The sequence below is a fragment of the Rhodamnia argentea genome, chromosome 10, assembly GCF_020921035.1.
Source record: "Rhodamnia argentea isolate NSW1041297 chromosome 10, ASM2092103v1, whole genome shotgun sequence".
In the NCBI taxonomy this organism is placed as follows: Eukaryota; Viridiplantae; Streptophyta; class Magnoliopsida; order Myrtales; family Myrtaceae; genus Rhodamnia; species Rhodamnia argentea.
In genome coordinates, this window is record NC_063159.1 from 1,664,118 (window position 1) to 1,685,575 (window position 21,458).

Consider the following 21,458-nt stretch of genomic DNA (forward strand, 5'->3'; position numbering starts at 1 on the left):
TTTTACAAGATCTAAGCGCATTTGAAACCTTGTTTAATCTAGTTTTATATGCTATCAATAACTTTTGATAATTGTCTTTGTGAACTGAGATATTTGCCTTCAAAATTACCTTGGTGAACTAGAAAGTGGGGTTTGATTTTTGGCTGCGTTGGGCTTGTGACTATCCATATTCCCAACATTATTGCGATGCAATTGATTGATTATTTCTTGAGCCGTCAGCCATTTTGAAAACTAGATAATACCTAGTTTTACTTAGTATATCAATTTTCCTTGATTTGATTTGAACACTAAGATAATCACTTCTAAAAACACCCTAATGAGCTGCGAAGTTAGGGGTTGTAAATTTTTCAGTATCGATCGCTAAGTGTACGTATTTGTGATGACGTTACGAAGCTCTCGGTCAAGCTTTTCCTTAGCCTTCAATCATTTTGGATACCTCATTTTACCTAGTTTTGGATGGTGCGATCAGATTTCATTAATTATGCTTAAGGAGTGATTTATTTGCTCGATAAAGTGCCCCGGTCGATTGGTTTTCAAACTAATTTTTTTTTTCAAAAAATCTATCTTGCACGTGATCTTTAGTGAAATTTCCATCACGTCATTGCACATTACGTCGTCCCTCGAATCCAGTCCAACCGGATATCGCCTTAAAAAAATCGAAAAAATAGCGAAAAATAAGAAAATTTCCAAAAAATTTAAAAAAAATTTGAAAATTGTTTGGAAAATTCGTAGTCGAACTTTCTCTACGTTTTCCAATCTAATTAGTACCTTTAGTCTCTATTTTACCTTGGAGGTTGGCCGACGTCCATTTCGGCCCGTTTCGTCCGTATACCCTTCCTTGTCATCCATTTGCGGCTTTGTATCTAAATACTCGAGGGCCACTAATTTTTATTTATCACTTTAGAATAACTCTTTATACTTCCTCCTTTATACCCTTTGAATGCTTTGATTGATTTTTCTTTTCTTAAGATAAAAATCTAAATTAGAAAAATGCCATGAAACGAACCCTACAAGACCATTTTGTACGGACGTCTACCACGGTTGCAAAAACATGACTAGGAATTCAAAATGACTAAACCTCGCATGATCACCTTAGATAAAACTCAATCTTGCGGTAACCACAAGGGTTCTAGTAGAAATATTAGGGTAAAATAATCCCCGAACCCAAAAACTCTAGTTACGCGGAATCGAGCGACCTCTCCTGTTTGTTAGATAGGGTTTTTGACCTACCTTCCTCAAAAGGCTTGTGGCGACTCCTTTGCATGGACACTTGCACATATCACACAACCACACTAAGGCCAAAATACAAATTTCCGATGTTGCGACTTGGTATGGGCTTGGGAGGGCTTGAGCCAAAGGGCCCATATTCGAGGTACCTTAGTAATCAATTAGCTCGCCTTTCCTCAATTTGCCCAATCAAAAAGTCCGAGAGTGGGTTGTGATAGACTAGCAACTCCCTGGGGATCGAAGGAGGATTTAAGCCATAATCAAACTAATTGATTGTTACTGAACTTGGACTACATTTTGTATCGTGTGTCAATGTCGCAAGGAAAATGGGGTTAGTTGCTAACTCATGTAAATGGTTTTGTAGGTGGGAGTTATAAGGGGAGGTGTGATTATTAACTTTTTTCTACAGATGGGAGTTCGGATGTATGATTGTATGGGTGTTTTATATTGAAGCAATGGTTGTTAAATATGATGCATGTTAATCGTTTTAGCACAACACCGAATGCATACACGCTGTACCTAAAACCCCAAGTGCATCCCTTAGGAAACCAATAGAATGAATTGAAAATGAAATCTCCGTGGGAAAAAACGTGGAGCAATCCATTTTTCAATTCAACTCACTTCAAACTATAGATTGGGTGCCAATGCAACGATAGTTGTGCAATGGAATTGACCCTTTCTAGAACTCAAAGTGGAAGACTTGAAACCTTAGGTACCTCACCCTTTAAGTGTCAAACCCTCACAAGTTTGCATGCGCAAGATCTATGTGTTTGCCATACCTCTCCCCTTCGAAAGGTTTGTAAGTATTGTTCCATCTCTTCTATTTTAATTCTTTCAATCAAGTCCAATCTTTTCATAAAACAAATGGTGATTAACATAAGTGCCTTTAGGATTTAGAAAATGGGTTCACCGGAAATCAAGATCGCACACTTTCTACAAGCAATAATAGATATATGGGAGCGACGTCTACCCGTCCATAAGAGCTATGTGGAGAAGATGATAGGCTATCTTACATCCTTAATACATTTGGAGGTAATGATTCCCATGGTTAAGGCGTTGTCACATTTTTGGTTCCCCAAGTCGTCTTCCTTTATGATAGGCCAATGCAAAGTCACTCCAACTCTCGAAGAATACAACACCAAGATAGGTCCCGTTGGAACTTTGGTTTAGCCACTCCTCTAATAGAAGTTGATTTGGTAGCGCTTTTTAGCCTATTCCTGAAAGCCAATTCCACTTTCATAAAAAACATCCTCAAGGGAAACACCAATGCCATTCTATAATTTTCATCGATGAACTCTCTTTAGGTTTACCCGTGGATTGGGAGCTTAGATCCCTAGGGTCTTTATCCTAGCCTTCTTCAGATTCATCATCTTTCCATACACGAACAAAAGCATGACCCCTTCAATTGTCCACATTATACTCCAAGTATGTAGCGGTAAGAAATTCTCCATTGATCCTTGGGGAAACTTCGTCTCTCTCTCTCAAAATTCAAGAAGCCGTAAAAGGGAACTCTTAGAGCGCCTATATGTCTCCTTCAAGTGTAGATGGTATCCCGCATTAGGAAATTCGCACCAATGTGTAAATCTCACAAATTGATTCTTTTTCCCACCCCTTGCTCCGATTTTTCAAAAGGAACAAACTCTTTTCTTGTTGGGTATTTTCTAGGTGGCTCAACCATATCAAGGCTCTTGTTCCTATTCGTATTCAATGGTACGCCAAGTGACTTGTATCCCCTAATCCTTGTTTTGCCGATGGATTCGATAATGTTATCCCTTTGTTGGGATTGATGGGAGTTACGTCATACTACCCTCTTAGGGTGATCCGTCAATGCCATGCAATCGAACAAATCCCTCTCCCTCTCAAACCCAATTCTCTCGCATTGGTCTTTCAAAAAGAGGTCACCTAAGGACGGAAAGCACAATTGGATAAGATAGTTACCAATATAGTCCACACTTGACACAATTACCGTACCACATCTATTACCATGATGGATGGATTCGAGCCTGAAGGGAGTATGAGAAGGCACCACGCATCCGAAGATTACATATGATGCGCCCTAAGAACCTTGACCAAGGTAGTCGTCCCTACTATGCCTACCAAGTTGACTCTCTAAGAGGTTTAGCCGAGAAGGCTGCCTAAGAAAGGGATGATGCGATTCGTAGAGACAAATTCCTAGTCTAGTAAAACAAGCGCCTCCGTCTTGCAATCGTACCCATCGAGGATTAGGCACTATATTCCATTGGACCCTCTTTTGGTAGTATGAGCTTTCAATTTCCATGTAATAGATATTTCTTTGTCTTCTATCTCTCTAGAGTGATGTATAAGGATCTATTTATCCGATATAATCGTTAAACTTCGTTGATTTTTATGGGGGTTCTAATGGAATATACAAGGGGTCTTTCGAGTAATCACCATTTGTTTCGCTTTTAATTATATAATTTCTTATAAGGCGACCCGTCAGATCACTCAAATCAAATGGATGTCTCTCACTGCTATTTCATTAAGAGGAAATATAAAATTAAAGGGGCTTTTGTATTTTATGTCTCGGATTGTTATTGTCATGTGCTAATTTGTCTTTCTACCTACAACAACGGGTAGCTTCTAATCACGTAATTTAGAAGGACCCATATTAGAACCCATCTTCGAGCTAGGATAGAGCAAGAAGAGTTAGGATCATGTGTGGGTAGTCTAGAGACCCAAATGACCTAGATAGCTGCCATGATGGCTGAAATGAAGGCAATGTTAATCGATGTTCATATGAGGACCGCCGCACCAATTGATCTTAATCAAGCAGCCCATCCAAATATGCCTATAGTTCGGGAGGCGGGTGGGTCCACTAGCATCAATCTAGTCCCGAATGCGGATCAAGTTCCAAATGTTGAGGTTTCACCTAGAGCAACGCTTGTTGTGATTGATCTTGAGGAAAAGAAGAAGGATAAACCTATCGCGAAGTTTGAGGAAGAAGTCAAGAGAATAGCCAAGATTGAGGAGTGTATGACCAATCGGGGATACAAGCTGTCAAGATTTGACAAGATCGCCCATTTCGCGAAGATCAAAGTCCCAACAGACTACAAGGAGCCCGAGTTCACGAGAAAGTATAATGGGATAGGTTGTCCGAAGGCCCATTTTAAGTATTATCTGTACAAAATGGCCAAGTATTCCAATAACATCCCATTGCTAGTGAATATATTTCAAGAAAGCTTGATGGTGTAGCACTGTCATGGTACATTGATTTGGACATCGAAAAATTTGACGAATGGAAAGATCTGGCAAGTGAATTTCTATATCGGTGAAAGTTTAATATCAAAGTTGTCCCAACTAGGGGAGATCTCCTCAAAGAAAGGAAAGAAAAAAAACAAAGGTATTCGTGTTTATGCACAATGTTGGAGAGCTATGGCCACACGAGTTACGCCCCCATCTCGGAAGATGAACTTATGGACCTATTCCTCAAAGCGCTCCCATTTGAGTTATTTGACAAGCTAAATACCTTTGGGTGCCTAACTTTCACTCATCTTGTGAAAGTGGCAAAAGGGGTAGAATAGGCCATAAGAGAGACAAAAACACCCAAAATGCCATTCAAGCGGCAATACCCAACAAATGAGGACAGTGAACCTTTTGTTGATGTAGCATTTGTGCCGGACCCTTTGAAACAAAAGAACCTTTCAAAATCAACTCCCATTCGAAGTAGCACCTCTTCGGGAGCGCCGAGAGTTTTCGAATCCAATAAGAAACTTCCGACACAGTTTTCACCACTTCTCATGCCACTCTCAAAACTACTCCCGATACTTTTGGAAAGGGAAATGGTGAATAAGGAAGTGTTGAGGTATAATTCTCCCAAGCTCGGATGTTATGTTAAAATCAAGTCGTGTGCTTACTATACGGGGGAGAAAGGGTACAACACAAATAATTATATTCAACTCAAGATCAAGGTGTAGAAGCTTATTGACAATGGAATTCTAGATTTTGAAAAGCTAAAATTCGTTGGACCCCATAATCCCTTAGCCTAACATCAAGGAGTCAACTCGATATATGGAGATAACGAAGAGGATAAGATCCTTCTTTCTCTTTCCCTATTACGTTTAGCTTGTTGCATTTTGTTTCGTTGCAAATTCAATTTCTCTGTTGCATTTCCAATTTGCTTGGTTAAGTCTTGTAAAAAGAAAACGAAACACTCTTGGATCTCGAGCTGTTGGTCCAAGTGGTACACCTTGTAATGCGGCCTTATCAATGAGTTTCAATAAAATGCGTAGGCACATTTCACTAAAGATGTATGAGAATATCCCAAACCAGCCCGATGATGATACTTGGCTTTGATCCTCAAAGCTTGAGACTTGGATTCCCGCACGCTTCCTAGTTTTCAAATGAGTTTTAGTGGAACAAGGAAGTCTGATGATGCCGAAGCGCAACGGAAATTGGCTAGATAGGAATTAAGAATCGATAATGAGGAACAATCTGTTCACTTAGTGGTGATTTATCAAAATCAACGAAAATATCAAAAAGTCTGTTCTCTCTCGAAACCCTAAAATACCCTTTTATATGGTGTTAACCCTAACTACATTAAGGGACACAAAATTACTAAAACGCCATTGAAACTAAGAAAAACGCCCAAAAACCCATGAAAATGACTCCGAAATGTGAAAAAAATGATGTTTTTCACAGCAAAGCCGTGAGTTTTAATCGGTGGCCCGTTTCCATGAAATAAACCAAATTTTAACCCATTCTAAGTTCGCCAACCCTAAGTACATCATCTGATGATATGATGAACTAGTTCCCCATTTCTTGATTCTTTTATTGAAAATATCGTTCAAAAGACTTTTTCGGAATGTCATGCGTGAACTTTGATTCTACTTACACAGTGGCTTGTGCGGAATGTCCCAAGGAGTGGTACTTCAAGGATGTAAATGTGATCGTTCTAATAAAAGAGTCTCATATATCGTCTAACTTTTCGACATATGTCTCTTGGCTTAGGTCAAAGATGGTCAAATGACTCGGATTACTAAGGGATCAACTAGGAGAGTCTATTTGGGGCAAATCCCTCTTTTTTTCGCCGGAAGATAGGAGCAAAAATCTTGCATCCCACCAAGAGAGTATATTGGGGCAAGATGCCCGAAAAAGGACGATTTCTTCAAGTGTCAAAAGGATAATACCTCAAAGGGAGTATTTCATTCTTGAATATTCAAATAAAGTCAAATGTGGGCTAACATTCATTTCTTCATACGCAGGTAAAAAAAGAAGTGAAAACTTAAACGAGAGACTCCCCAAATTGAAAAGGGAATCACAAGAGAATGCGAAAGAGCACTAAAGCATTTAGCTAGGGCAAAAGTCACCCGACTAGGGCAAGCAAATTATCAATGCGATCAAATGTGAGAGAGTTCCTTTCTTTCCAACAAGTCAATGGGAACAAGGAAAATTTTTATCCACTAAGCTGATGTGAACAAAATCTCGAAGTTGTCAACATGGATTCGAATGAAGGATGACTTTGTGTCGTTTAAAATTAACCCTCGATGGTCTTATTTCTAATATGAGTTTATCCTTTAGACATGCAGGGAAATCATTAGCACTCAAGAAAACTCAAAAGAAGGAGTTTGCCCGCATGGATCCAATACAAAAGATAATGCCAATGAAACATAAAAAACTTCAAGAAGTGCATACAAGGGGGATTCCCACGAGTTATACATTGGCATCTAAATGGGAATGCATAAGCAAGAGTAGCGCGATATCGCTCCGATTTATCTTGAAATTGGGGACATATACTGACATTTTATGTTTGATCTTTGTAAGAGTCGTCGTGCCAAAAAGGTAAGTACCCCTTCCTTTTATAACTCGAAGATGTTCAAGAGTCCGCAAACTTCCAACTCTCAAGTTTGTGGAAAATGTCTGGATTTTAAAAATCACTTCATTTGCATTTGGATTTGAATGGTTTTGAAGTTATCCAAAAAATGCATTGAAATATACATCATGCATAAAAAAATCCCTAGGGAGGACAATTTTGATAGAAAGAAATGGGTTTTCCAAAGGACGTGTTTAAAATCTGTCAAAATGAGTGCCTTGAATGATTCTAGGCGAGCTATGCCCAAACACGTCCTTACACACTCTTAAGCGATGAGTGAGGTAAGGGTTAGAATGATAACCTTGTTTGAGGACGGGGAGATCTTTTAAAGTGATTACCTAGATTGAGATGATGAGAGGCATTCATTTCTCTATCCCAAACACTACATGTAACCATTGTTAACCCCTTTAAACGGCGGTTTCATTTCTTTAAGCCTTGTCAAAAATCAAACTACATTGGGGCCAAACAAATGTAATTCCAGCAGCAGCATGAGGTAAATTGTTAGAAATTTTCTTGCTCGAACTAATATCAGCCTTCGGTTGTTTCTTTGCATTTAAGCTCATACTGTAATTCACGTAACTTCGTAACTAGACGTCGAATATTCGAGGATTCCAACAATCAAAATTTGGACGTCGCCTCGTCGAGATCAATTAAAATTGTAGTTCACCCCTTGGAAGTTAGAAAATCGAATTTCGAACCCGAAGTGTGAGTTTACCCTTTTACCCTTGCTAAATGTTCATTCATCTATGCAGTAATAAGGGCAAGATGGTCTTTGGTCTACTACCCCACATGGCTGAAACCTAGAGGGCATAAGTGTCCAAGTGATCTTTAATAATGGGGATAAAATAAGATTTTAAACTCTTGGGTCGGGGTCCCCTTTGATGGACATAAAGTTGGAGACAACTCTCCCTAAATCACTCGCCAACTCATTTATCACTAGCCACTCATACATGTCACTCAAGCCTTTCAATCTATCATTTCAAGAACCACTCAACTTGCACCCAAGCTTCCTCAACAAGCTTTGAGAGCCCTCAACTCTCTCTTCCTCTCCCATTTCCCTCACCGAACGTCATCTCTCTTTCCCTCACGCCGTTTCCTCCTCCTTCCTCTTTGGTCATAACCCACCTCACTTCCACGGCCATGAGCCACCGTCCTTGAGCCGCCGGTCCGCCGAGGAAATCGAGCCGACCGCCCACACCCCTACACAAAATCGAGAATACTAAGGGCTATTCTAGGAGCTTAGTTCACTCATTCCAGTAGTAAGTCACCTCTCAAGCTTGGCTTAGTATGTAGGAGGGTTGGTTATTGAGTTTATGGGTGGATTTAGTGATTTTTCATGGTTGATCTTCGGGTATTTTGCTGGAAAAATCGAACCAGCCATTATCTAGGTTGAACCGTGATCTTGCTGCCCTCTTTAGCCGGTTCTCTCGCTTGAAACCCTTGGTAAGTTGCCCCTAAACTCTTATTAGGACTTTGGGTTACTAATAGACCAAGATAAGTATGGGTTTGATGATGTTCATGGGCTGTTTTGGCGGGAAATGTGTGGAATCGGAATCTACTTTATTTGGTTCTTTGATTGGTGATTTGTTCTTGAGTGAAACTCATGATGTTGTGCCTAAATCATGTTAAATCAAGGCAGTGGGTGCGTGATTTTTACATGACAATGCGCTAAGATAGCGTGTTTTAGATCGGATTGAGTAATCGGGATGTTTTGAGCTCAAACTTGTGCACGATCCATTTTAGTGTACCAAATGACTCGAATGACTTACCCATATTTACTATACTCGATCATGAAGTACAAGAATGAAAGTTGCTTTACGTGTGATCGGCCATGATTTGATATGTGAAATTGATCGGTTAGTTTATTGTTTGGCCTAGGGGCATGTTCAGCCATGTATATGGTAATGGGCCTACGTGATCAATTTTGGGCTTTTGAGGGCTGGATTATGAGAATCCAATGTTGATTGTGTACTTTGAATTGTTGACCAATGAATTGAATGAGATATGTATGTATATACACATTATATCCTGAGGTGTACTAATGCGGGATATGACCTCGGGCGTACTAACGCGAGTCTAAGAATGGCAATTGTAACCAGAGGCATACTAACACGGGTATAATGAATTACGATTAGCCTAAGGCGTACTAACGTGGGCTTGGCCATTGAGAATTGAGGACCACAGTAATGGAATTGAGTACCATCCTATATCTATGAGCTTATGAGCTATTGTTTTCCTAAGTACGAAGCTTAGTCTAAGTTGTGTGACTTGGCCCTTGTTGTGAATTGACTTGTGAAATTATTTGGTGCCATCATATCATGACTTTATCTGATGTATTAATCGCCATGTGTCTAATTTTGTAAAGAATTGCATGTTTCCCAAGTGTCCGGAGGTAATACTGTCCTAGTTTAGATTTAGGGTTAACTCGTTGAGTTATAAACTCACCCCGTCGTGGGACCAACTTTTCGGACTCTAAGCCTTGACACCGATCACCATGCCACCACTTTTTAAGATGCCGACGGATCTTGAGACCGTGATCATCAAGTATCCAATAGGCGTGAACTAGGCGTACTATAGGAAAGCTAATACGGTTTGGATGGATGAGGGAGGCGATTCCTGGAGACCCTTGACCTTTTTGGCCTGGACCTACCAAGATGGGGACATGTATTTTGGACTGCTTATGGAGTATGTCATACCCGACGAGGTGCTTGGAGCCGTGGACCCCGCTGAAGTTATTTGTCCCCGGTAGCATAGTGGCTGATTCCGACATGGGACTTGCTAAGATGGAGCTGGAACTAGAGCTACCAAGACTCAAGTTGGTTGGAGTTATAGCGTTGCCCTCCAATACCGATCCGGGGATGGACACCGAGACTAATCCGGACCTGGAGAGTAAGATGAGCACCCCCATGGATTCTGATCTTGATTCCGTGGAGCCGAGATTATCGACCGACAACAGTAAGGCCAATGTTTAGGCGTAGCTGTAACACCTACCTTTTGTACACCCTTCTAGGTTACAGGAATTAATCTTGGGCTAGTATACCCATTTGACGTTATGTATCGCCTATTCCCGAACCTAGTTATGTTGTATTTCTATTTAAGTTATGGTGTAAATTGAGTTGAGTTTATGTTATGTATTGTGCTTGTCCTAAGTCATCCGGATTCGATTTTTGTATGGAGTTTCGTCTACGCTTTCGCTTGTGCATTTCATATCGCACTTAAGATGTTCACCGTTGGATCCTGGAAACTATGAACTAGAACGGCCATGGTGGGATGTTAGAGGGCCCGAAACGTTCGGGGCGTGACACTTATAGTAGTGCGAACAAAGAAGCTAATCAAATAAAAAGGTATTGTGGATTCGAGACTTAAAGGCAATAGTTTTCTCCATAAATTTTCCTATTAAATTAATTTTATCATGCTTTTAATTAGGAATTCAATTTATAATATTTAGTCCTCATAAAATAGAAATTTATCGTCTTTTTCAACCTAATCTTGGAATTTGTTTTAGTTTCTTTGTGGATTCGATCCCTACTTACCGCTATCTTCTAAGTAGTAATTAAGGTTTATTTTTGGTTGCATAGCAACACGACCAAATTTTAGCGTCGTTGCTGAGGAAACTAAGCACGGTTTGAGATTTTTGGTTTTATTTATTTATTTATGATTTTTTTGTGATTTGTGATTTTTTTATTTGCAAATTAGAAACTGTTCATCTTTTCCAACCCCTCCTCCACTACCGTCGATCCAGCACCGCCGAACAAAAGCAACCTCTAATTTGCATATTTTGTTTGAGGGTTGGGCTAATTCGCTAGTTGATTATGCATGGGCGTTGATCTCTAAACCCGGAATTGATGGATTTAGAGCAAGCAAGAGCCCAACGAGTTACAAATCGGTAGAATCGGTTGCCACAACCATAAGGGGATATTGTATTAGCAGACAAGGAGCCTTTGGAAATGGCCGAACAACAGAGACCTTTGAGTGATCACTTCACTCCTCCCACATACACATCTAATTTGTAGATACGAATCCCAGCGATTGCAACAACACAATATCAAATTAAGTCAAGTGTCATTCAAATGCTACCCTTATTCTATGGTCTCAAGCAATGCGAGCCTTATAAGCACTTGGATGAGTTTCCGGAGATTTGCTCTACTGTGAAGATGCAGAACTTTTCTAATGAGGCGCTAAAGCTTAGCATGTTCCCTTTTTCATTAAAGGATAAAGCTAAGCACTGGCTTAATTCTTTGAATATAGTGATCACTACTTGGCCAGATTTGCAGCGCCTATTCTTGAAGAAATACTTTCCCATTGAACGTACAATGAGATTAGAAGAGCAATCACAAGCTTCAATCAGCATGATGGTGAGCAGTTTCATGAGACATGGGAAAGATTCAAAGATTGATTGCGCTCTTGCCCATATCATGCAATTCCAAAGTGGCAACTAGTACAGAGCTTTTACAATGGAATCCATGGGAGGCACAGACTTATGGCGGATGCATCTTGTGGATGCACCTTTTTGCACAAGAATGAAGACGAGGCATGGCAACTATTTGAGATTCTAAGTGAGAATTCCATGCACCATGTCTCTTTGTCAAGGAAGTAGGGCCACTCATGAACCACTAAAAGGGAGTCCTTGTTCTAAATAGGTCAATTTATGGGGGTATACGCCAAGGTTGCAAGTGTAGACTCCATGATTGATGGTTTGACCCAACAATTTGACCAATTGTTACTTCAAGAACAGAATCCCCAACATGATGTGTATACTATAGACTCAATATATTCAAGTGGAGGTTCATCGTAAGGAGCGGTCTTTGCATAAGTGCAAGTTTAGGCAACTCAAGGTTTTAACAAGGCCGGCCATGATCCTTACTCGAATACTTACAACTCCGGTTGGAGAGACCATCCCAACTTTTCTTGGAGGTAGCTACAACAACAACAAGGTAACTCTTTTGACCTCAAGTAAGTAATTTTACTAATCGGTCTCCCTTTATCGTGCAAGCGCCGTAAGCTCCTCAACCAATACTAAATGCGCAATCTTTTGAAGAAAAGGTACTACGAGCTTTGCAAGGACTTGAGGCTTTAAATCAACTTGTCCATTCACACTTTCAATCCATTGCAAAGTTGGAAACGCAAATGGGCCAGCTAGTATCAACGATCAATCAAAGGGAACAGGGAAAGTTGCCTAGTCAAGTGGTTGGTAACACTAACAACCAACCCGATGGCCGAGTGTAACACGAGCAAGCAAAATCAATCATAACTTTGCGCAATGGAAAAGAGGTGTACAGGCTTGAAAAGCAAAGCATCAATGATACTGAGACAGTGAAGGAAAATTCAACCTAACCAAAGAAGAAAAAGAAGATGGCTAGATGGGAAGATGAGACAGATACTTATGTACCAAAAGCACCATTTCCAACAGCTTTGAAATCACCAAACTTGGTAGGAGGAGACAAGAAAGGAGCAAAGATGGAGGAGATGATGAATCTCTTCAAGTAGGTGCAAATCAATTTACCTCTCTTTGATGCAATCAAACAAGTTCCGACATATGCAAAATTTTTAGAAGATTTGTGCACCCACAAGTGTAAGTTGAACATCAGCAACACATGTACAATTCGCTTACCGGTACAAGTCGGTCTTGTACTTTCTAGAACACTTCCTCCTAAACTTAAAGACCTAGGTATGCCAATCATATCTTGTCTCATTGGAAATGTTGAGATTGAGAGGGCTTTACTTGATTTGGGAGCAAGTGTGAATATTTTGCCTAGCTTTGTGTATGAAACTTGTGGTTTGGGTGAGTTGAAAAAAAACCGTTGTGAAATTGCAACTTGCCGATTGATTTGTGAAAGAACCTAGGCTATGTTAGAGGATGTTTTGATCAAGTTTGATGATTTATATTTTCCTATTGACTTTCTAGTGCTTGATATGGAGTCAACCCCAGGTAAAAACAACCTCCTATTATCTTTTTTTTTTTTTTTTGTAAAAGTAAGTATTATATTAACTTTAACCAAGGCGCAACTATACAAAGGAAGGGAAACCCGACACTACAAAAAAGGGACTTGCACTCGTGATGACATTGGCAAATGTCATAACGAGTGCAAGAGTGTCGTGGGTCCAAAATGGGGAGAAGTCCCCGGCATGTAAAATGAAGCCCGGCCAAACAATCGAGGCAAAAAAAACATAAGAACTACACTACTAGGATGACCCTCTGTAGGCATAAAAGATTGTTGGATCAATGTCGCGACCCTCCCGGAAATTTCTTTCCGGGGTGGAATTGGGCTAACGAGCCGATCCCTCCTTTTATAGACATATATATGGGGGATCGCGAGTCTCTCCCAAGACCCATTACTCGAATCGCGATGTCGGGTAAAATTTATCAAATATCGAAATTGACCTTGTGTGGTCGGGTGGCATGTGCGAGGTGTACATGCAATTCGGAGTCGCCACCGATCGATTTATTGGAAGGTACGATCGGAAAACCTTACCGAGCGGTCGGGAGAAACCGTTCGGTTCCGCGAAAAAACCAGAGATTTTGGGTCCGGGGACTTGGTTACGCCAAGTTTCAAATTTGACGCCCTTTCGGTTACCGATGTTGATTGTTTTTCTAACCTAAGATTTCATGCAGATACGATATCGGATGAGGTAGGTCCTAAAAAAATCTGAGTATTCATGCGGATGGGAATTTTCTATCCTAATCAATCACAATCGGAGGAATTAATGCGCAATCAAAATCATTACAAGCAATCAAATCAATCAATCAAGGTTTGATATGTCTAAAATGGCCCTATCGGCCCACACAAAAATCAATTTTGGGTATCGGGGTGATTTGGTAAAAATTTGGGGCGGAAGGCCCGTAAGGGTAGAATGGTCATTTTTGGGAGTTCGGGACCCAAAAATCACAAAATTAGGGTCGGGCCAGTTGAATGTGGCCATTTCCCATTTTTTGTGATTTTATGGAATTTTTCTAATTTTTTCTATTTTTTTGGAATTTTCATTTATTTTTCAAAAATATTGGAAATTTTCCGGATCGAAATTAATCAACCCTCGTAGTCTCAAAAATTTTCGATCCAGACTTTATGAGTCCCGAATCGATCTACAAATTTTTAGAAATTTTTTTATGAAAATCTGGGAATTTTTATGAATTTTCTAAGTATTTTTACAATTTTTTTTGGATTTTTGGAAATTTCTTTTTATTTTTATATTATTTTTTATTAATAGACCGGACCGGGTCAAACCGGTCAAAGACCGGTCAACCCGGTCCGACCGCTCGCAGACCACTCAAAAACCCTATACGGTGCCGTATTCTACCTATTCCTATTTATTTTTGTGATTTTCTAAGCTTAATTTCTAATATTCGGAATATATTCAAAAGGGATGGACGGCCGAGATCAATTCCCGGATCAATCTCGACCGTCCAAACACCCGTGACCAAAACGACGTCACCTTGGTCCATCTCTTCAAAACGACGACGCGCCACCGTGAAATGAACGGACGGTCATGATTGACTTGAGATCCGATCTAAGCCGTTCATTCTCTTATAACCAAAACGACGCCGTTCCCTTTAAAACACCGAACGGCCACGATTAAACCTGGACTTGATCTCCACCGTTCATTACGTCTAAAGCCAAAACGACGTCGCCCTGACATGATCTAAACGGCACCGTTTCATATTTTTCTACTTTCTACCTAATAAACGAATTATTTAAAAATATAAAAGAGAGATCCAACGGCCGAGAATCAAACTACCCTATTTATCTCGGCCGTTGGATCGGATCTGAGTCAGCCCGCTCGCGCCAACGGCCGAGCCGACTCAGATCCAGGTGGACCTATCACAGCATGACACCTAGGCTCTTTGACCGGTTGACTCGCCACGTCGGCATCATCGTCTTCCTCGCGACGCCACGTAACGAACGGCCGAGGTTTCCCGGCGAGATCCAACGGTGAAACCTCGGCCGATTGACCCCAAACCAACGCCAATCTACTCATCTCAACTTCCGGATCAACATATTCAAAGATCAAACCATTTCATTCACGTAATCGCGAGAATCAAGTCAAACACGTAACGACAATGCAAAGTTCAATCTCGAAGGACGAGCATAACAATCCGATTCCATCAAACAGAAGCTCGAGAAGAAGTTGAGGAAGCTTACCCGAAGCTCCGATTGAGCTCGTGAAGGCTGGAGAGGTCTGGCCAACGTTCGGCCGGACCGCGATGATTGGAGGTTTCGACTCGAGGATGTTCGAATAGGATCGATGCAAAAACCGAGATGCGAGCATGGTCCGTGAAGTTCAAGGATGGAAACGCACACTTTAATTTCAAGAATCGGGTTCGCACGGGTGAGGTGCCATGGATGCACAGTGAGATAATTGGGAAGTGGACTCACCGTTTTAAGGCGTTGCGGGTTGATTCGGACGGCGCGATTGCTTCCTTGATCTTCGGGCGAACTTCGAGAAGTGGTTTCGAAGCTCGCGGCGGTCTGGATTGGCCGAATGAGCTTCTCACCGTCGAGCTCCGACGAGGCGGCGTCGATGCTCGCGAGAGCGTCTCTCTCTCTCTTCTCTCTCTTTCTCTCTCTAGTCTGGTAATGGACGAGCACGAATGAGCCTCCTCTGATCGAGAACCTTCCTCGGGCTTTTATACTCGTTTTCAAAAATTCGCGCGCGTCGGAGCTTGAGTCGGCGATGCGATCACGTGCCAATCACGGGATTTTTTGGTCGCCCGAGGTCGGACGGCGATGACTATCGCGTTGGACTCCGTTTGGTTCTCCGTCAATCGCGAATTAGGCTTGAACTTGTGTATTTCGCGAATGGTTGACTTTTCGTGTGCGCCGAGCCTTTGACCTGCAATTCCAAACACCTCCGGCGGCCATTGGCCGTGCCGCTGGTGGCAATCGACGGGCCTTAGCTCGAGGATCAAAATCCCCACCTAAATTGGATCGATTATGCACGAATTGATCCCCAATTCGGCCGTTGAAATCCATTGTTCAAACCTGCAAAATGCAATAATCAGGTTGGGACGACGACATCGCTCGGGACCGGTTCACCCGGTCCGACCAGTGATCAGACCGGTCTGAACCGGTTCAGACAGTGAATTTCATTCAATTTTCAAAATTAAACAAAATTGGCTGGGAATTTTTGCAATTAAACATCAAAATTGGATTCAGGACCCTGGATATTATCTAGAAATGTGTTTTTGCCCAACACTTCCCATCAATTTATATGAAATCCCCAAATTTTCAATATTCCCAAATTGGGGAAAATGTTCAATTGAGCGTCAATTTGATAAAATTGGACCATGAGACCTATGCCAATCGATTTGAAATGCATGAAAATATAGGGGGACAGTCCAATTTCACTATGATAGTCCCTCAATTAAAAGTAATTTCAAAAATCGGCCAATTGAGGGATTAAATTGCAAATAATTTGGGGGATTTTGCCTAATTTGTGCAATTCGCGCAATTAAGGGTGCAATCGATCAAATTGGAGTTCAAAGGGACCACAATTGAATGTCTAGACTCCAAATGTGCAAAAATTGCAAATAAAAAGACTCAATTGGTATTTTTTATGCAAATTCAACTCTAGGCATAGTGAAGAAATACCTAAAATTGAACTTAATTTTCAATTTTTCTTGAGGTCAATATGAAAATGGAATTAAAAGAAAAATATTGGACATTTTTGTGTATTTTTGTAACCTCGAAAGGTATTTTTTATGAATTTTCAAAGATTTTTCCTATTTTTCGAAAATATAAAAAAAAATGCGAAAAATATGAAAAATTATTTTTTGTTCCAAATTGGTTCCTTATGCTTGGCCAAGGCTTCCAATGTTGATTTTTTAATTTTTTGATTTTTTGTGAATTTTTGGTAAATTTTGGAAAATAGAACTAAAAGAAAATTGATTAAAAATCGGGTGTCAACATTTGCCCCTCTTTGAAAGTAACCTCGGTTAGAGGTTGCTTTCAAAGACAAGGTGACACCTGGATCCTTAATCGACTCTGCTGGGGAAAAAATCTAAGGAGAACTAGTTTTGACATCCAATTGCCTTTCCTTCGCAGTTTAAAGCTCTGACTCAGTGGGGAATTATTTCAGTTCATGCTCATTTATATGAAAGGGAGATGAAAAGAGAGAGAGACTTACCTGTAGCTCACCTGTCTATGGTTTAAGATTTGTCGATCCGAGGTTGAAAGATTCGGTGTATGGAATTACCCGTGAATGGCGTGATGAGATTTGCAATGGTCGGCGTCCGTATGATGTCGAGTGGTGGTTTGAAGATTTGGAAGGAAGGTTCACCCTTGTAACAAAGGGGTTTTACCTATTCAAAATGGGTTTGACTATCCACTAGGGATTCATCATTTTAAAAAAAGGGGGCAGATCGGCTTTCGTCTATGCAGCTACTCACCGTCTAGAAGGGAGGTTCACCCTTGTAACAAAGGGGTTTCACCTATTCAAAAAAGAGATTGGCTATCCTCCATGCGGGGACTCACCATCTAAAAAGCGGATCGGCTTTCGTCTCTCCAGCTACTAACCGTCGAGGGGGAGGTTCACCCTTGTAACAAAGGGGTTTCACCTATTTAAAAGAGATTGGCTATCCTCCATGCGGGGACTCACCATCTAAAAAGCGAGATCGGCTTTCGTCTCTCCAGACTACTAACCGTCGAGGGGGAGGTTCACCCTTGTAGCAAAGGGGTTTCACCTATTTAAAAGAGATTGGCTATCCTCCATGCGGGGACTCACCATCTAAAAAGCAGATCGGCTTTCGTCTCTCCAGCTACTAACCGTCCGAGAGGGTGCCATCTGAGGACCTAGGTTGACTAGTGTACCTACGGAGCTCAAACCCTATTTCAAATTTTCAAATAAGCAGATCGGTTTTCGTCTCTCCAGCTACTAACCGTCCGAGAGGGTGCCATCCGAGGACCTAGGTTGACTAGTGTACCTACGAGCTCAAACCCTATTTCAAATTTTCAAATAAGCAGATCGGTTTTCGTCTCTCCAGCTACTAACCGTCGAGAGGGTGCCATCTCGAGGACCTAGGTTGACTAGTGTACCTACTGAGCTCAAACCCTATTTCAAATTTTCAAATAAGCAGATCGGTTTTCGTCTCTCCAAGCTACTAACCGTCCGAGAGGGTGCCACTCGAGGACCTAGGTTGACTAGTGTACCTACGAGCTCAAACCCTATTTCAAATTTTCAAATAAGCGGATCGGTTTTCGTCTCTCCAGCCTACTAACCGTCCGAGAGGGTGCCATCTCGAGGACCTAGGTTGACTAGTGTACCTACAGAGCTCAAACCCTATTTCAAATTTTCAAATAAGCGAGGAGGATCTCGAGGACCTGGGGATGCCAAAAGACCCGCAGAAAATCCAAGTTAATCAAATCTTTAAAATGCAACTTTTCCGAGGATTTGGGGTCACCAGGGAACCCGCAGAAAGTTCAATCAAACATCATTAGTATGACAACTTTAAGTTCTTGGGAAAAATTCAAGAATTCTAGACAAATTTTCAAAGTGTATTTGTGAGGGAAATGTCTCCAATCACAATTTCAAATCTCCATCGGGGATGGACTTTGAATGACACATCCCGAGTGTTCTTCAAAAAGGTTGTTTTAAAAAATTTTCAAAAGGATTTTCCTTCATCCAAGAGGGCTTCTCACCATTTAGGAAGGCTTTTCTTAAAATTCAAATCTGCTCACAGAAACCTAACCTCGAGGTTTCGGGATCATTCGAGATTCATACAATCCGACTAATCGAGAAGGCATTTTAAAAGGGACCGTAATTCAGGCCAGGTCAAAGGCTTTTCAAAGGATATTCATTTTGAAGTTTAGAAATGAATTTTGATCAACAATAGTTTCTTCGGGTCTACAAGTCAAGAACCCCGAAGTCATGATAAGACAGATTGTACTTACCCCTTTAAGCGGTAGCTTCCCGTATGATTTCTTGCATCGACCTGAAACACCTCTTAGATCGAAAAGTTTTGGTGACAGGTTGTATTTTGGTTTAAGGTGGGCTCTTTAAGAACGGCCATATTTTCAAAAGAGGGTGAACTTTGGTGATCACCTTGACATTTCTCCAGCTTTCATTTGCCTTTTGCGAAAGATTCACGATCATTCTTTTTCCAATTGATTTTGAGGATTTTCCTCTTTTCATCTTAATGATTTTTCTTTAGGATTTTCCCTTTTCGGGATGCTCTTTTCATGGGCTTTGGCCTTGCTTTTACCAGGCACTTTGCTTTTTCTAGCCCTTTCATTCTTCATCATTTTCGCATCGACCGGCTCTTTTGAGACCAAGTATCAAAATTCTTCCGATCATGCTTTTTGACTCATTGCTGGTAATTCCTTTGCTTTGCCCCGGTAGGGGGGTGATCACCAACAAGGGTTTAGAAATGAATATTCAAAGGCTCAAATTGGCTTTTCAAAGGGTAAGTGTTTGGGATATAGAAATGAGATGCTTTTCTTCACTTTGAGGTGTTCCAAGTCTTTGCTAGAAATCACCTGAAGCTAATCACAAAAAGATTGATGCGAGTCGTTACAATAAAGTCTTACCCGACCTTTTCTCCAAGGAATCATCCAATGAACCTCCAAATATGCCACATTGTGGGGTGGTTCTTGACAGGGTTATATTCATAAAATTCTCCCTTTTGGCTCGGAGTGGTTATCAAGGGATACAAATGTGTATGGATAATTTTGAAATGGAAATGCCTTTCATCATTTAAATCCATGTAATCACCGCGAATGATCCCTACGTCCCAAAATTAAGCTCTTTCGCTCTATCACTCTCACTCATCGCTCAAGTGTGTCGGGGACGTGTTTAAGGACAAAGTTTGCCTCTTTTCATTTGAAGGATCATTCTTTTGAAAAGCTTTCAAAGCATGCCCTTTTATAGAAACTCGGGCGTTTTCATCAAAATTCATCGTTTGCCAAATGTTCTCATCAAAGATAATATTCAAAAGATGTTTCGTAATTTGTAAGGAATATTTCTTTGAAAGGGCCTTGTGGCTCTATAATTCCAAGTTTTTTTAATTTCAAGCACGACGGCGTATGAAAATTCTTTGTAAAGAAAGAGAACCTCAAACCTGTCTTCTTCAAATATTGGCTTCGTCCCCGTAAAAACAAAAGGAAACAATCAGTTCAAGGTATTCAAAATTTTAAGTTCCGAAGCGATTTCTTCTCGTCTCCTTCGGACGTTGACTCCCGTCTCCTGTAAAAACAAAAGGAAACAATCGACCCAAGATATTCAAATTTTCAAATCCCGAAGTGATTTCTTCTTGTCTCCTTCGGATGTTGACTCTCGTCTCCTCTTTCGGTGTCACCCGTTTCCCGTAAAGAACAAAAGGAAACAATTAGTCCAAGATATTCAAAATCCGTGATCCAAAGTAATAGATAACTTCCCTGTTTTGATCGTTGTTTGCTCGCAAAGTTCTTCATGATTCCCAGTCCACCTACAAAATACAAACGTATGCAAATGCATGTATGCGAGATGTCATGCAAATGCAAAATTTTCATGTGACTCATATCGCTCATCAACCGCTCCGAAGCTCAATTTATTTCAAGGAAAATATCTCTTCACGGCATCCGAATTCACCGGACTTGCCAATTCTTCTCCATCCATGTTTACAAGTATAAGAGCTCCCCCGGATAAGACCTTCGAATCACATAGGGGCCTTCATAATTTGGCATGAATTTGCCTCCCGGGTGTTGTGCATTTGGGAGCATTTTCTTCACAACTAGCATCCCCGCTTCAAAACTTCTAGGTTTAACCTTCTTGTTAAAAGCTCGGCCACTTTCTTCGATAACTTTGACCATGACAGATAGCCCTTAATCGCTTTTCGTCAATCAAATTCAATTGTTCGTGTGTCTCGTCGACTCCACTCATCTTCACGTGAGCCCTACTTGAGACATGAATCCTTAAAGAGGGGATTTCCACCTCTACCGGTAGGACTGCTTCCATACCGTATACCAAAGAGTAAGGAGTTGCCCCAGGTTGAAGTACGAATTGAAGTTCGGTAGGCCATGAGAGCATATGGCAATCTTTCGTGCCAATCTCGATATTTCTCAGCAGTTTTGGCCAATATCTTCTTGATGTTCTTGTTTGCCGCTTCCACGCCTCCATTCATTTGCGGGCGGTAAGGTGAAGAATTAAGGTGTCGTACCTTAAATTGTTCCAATAGTTGATCGACAACCTTGTTGTTCAAATTTGAGCCATTGTCCGTAATGATGGCTCTTGGCACTCCATATCTTGAGATGATATCTCGCTTGATAAACTTAGCCACACTATTCGCAGTGACATTGGCATATGAGCTAGCTTCAATCCATTTAGTGAAGTAGTCAATAGCCACCAAAATAAAGCGATGTCCGTTTGAGGCCTTTGGGTTGATAGGGCCAATCATATCAATTCCCCACATGCGAATGGCCATGGCTCGACA

The 21,458-nt window shown here is 41.0% G+C and overlaps 1 non-coding gene across 1 annotated transcript; it reads right to left on the reverse strand.

Moving 5' to 3' along the window:
- Positions 1 to 11,372: 11,372 nt before the first annotated feature.
- Positions 11,373 to 11,479, reverse strand: LOC115739904. The gene has a single exon (XR_004015302.1). It is a non-coding gene; the product is annotated as a small nucleolar RNA R71 (small nucleolar RNA).
- Between the last annotated feature and the right edge of the window lie 9,979 nt (positions 11,480 to 21,458).